We start from the raw sequence: 1,266 nt of genomic DNA, 5'->3' as shown, positions 1-1,266 counted from the left end.
GGGTAAAGGAGGGTCAAGTCTAGTTTTTCTTTCGCTGGAGGTAAAACACAGTCAAGAGCAAACATTTCCCATAATCCTGAGTTAAGGTACAGTATAGTAAACAACAAAACAGTACTTACATGTAATGGACATATTTAGTCTACTGGAATAATCGACTTTACATAGTTTGTCCATTTAGACCAGATCCTGAAAAAGGATTCTCTCCGACCATGAACAGAAAAGATAACTTCTCCAGAGTGTAAATGTCCTGTACAATGGAAACGCAATCCTCCACTGTGGGTGTTTCAGGCTTTAACCATTTTCTAGTGGTTGTCTTTTTGCTTGCTGCCAGAAGCACCAATAAGAGTTTTTTGTCGTCCAGAGTCCAGTTATCAAATGAAATATTTCCTAAATATAGGGATTCACAATTACATGGGATTCTTTCAGTAAAGATGTTATTTAGGTGGGAACATACGTATTTGCTCCCAAAATGCCTTAATCACCAGACAAGCCCAGAAGATGTGGTGATGATTTGCACCATTTTTTCCACAGAGTTTCCAACATGTGTCTCTGCTGCCCTGGTGTTTTTCTGAACTGGAGTTACAAAGTATCGAACAGAGTTTTTCCAACTGAACAGCCGCCATGTTTTGGAGCTTGAGGTCATCCAGTGTAATTTATTAATCTGTTCCCAGACTTCAGTTGTAATTAATAAATTTCCTTCTTTTACCCAATTGTTTCTTATGTAGTCTAAGTTTTTTTTTTTTATCAAAAACCAACCAACTTCTCGTTCAGTCTCCTTTTCATTAGTCGAGAATAATTGGGAATATGTGTTTAAATCTTCTGCTACATTGGACCAATCAGTAACTCAAAATATGTAATAATTAGCATTAGTCTTTTTATAGCACGTCTCTAGAAGCTCAAAGACATTTCACAACTTCCTGCATTATTCATTCCCTCCTCATGTCACACTCGTTGGTGGAAGGGCAGCTGCCAGTCTGCACCCACCCTCCCTCCAGACCATCACAATCACACCAACAGTGTTATTACACGGGGAGGTTGGGTTAAGTGTCTTGCTCAGGGACACAATTACCATATGAGCTCAGGCAGGGATTTGAACTGGCAAAGCTCTGATTGCAGGGYGAACAGGATGAGCCCCCTGCACCACTGAAATTTATATAGCTTCTTAATTGTGCTTCCTAAATGTGTGGCCCTGTGATTGACCTGCGCAGTGTTTCCCAAAGTTGGGGTCAGGACCCAAAGTGGGGTCCCGAAAAATCAAGGTAGGGT

The 1,266-nt window shown here is 40.6% G+C and overlaps 1 protein-coding gene across 1 annotated transcript in view; it reads left to right on the top strand.

The window, feature by feature from the left end:
* Positions 1-1,266, top strand: part of lamb2l (laminin, beta 2-like) — a gene marked incomplete in the record, with an annotated part of 76,721 nt that overhangs the window by 56,083 nt on the left and 19,372 nt on the right.

The sequence above is a fragment of the Austrofundulus limnaeus genome, unplaced genomic scaffold (genome assembly GCF_001266775.1).
Source record: "Austrofundulus limnaeus strain Quisiro unplaced genomic scaffold, Austrofundulus_limnaeus-1.0 Scaffold142, whole genome shotgun sequence".
NCBI lineage: Eukaryota > Metazoa > Chordata > Actinopteri > Cyprinodontiformes > Rivulidae > Austrofundulus > Austrofundulus limnaeus.
Note: the sequence above shows the minus strand (reverse complement) of the source record. Positions and strands in the feature narration are given on the sequence as shown.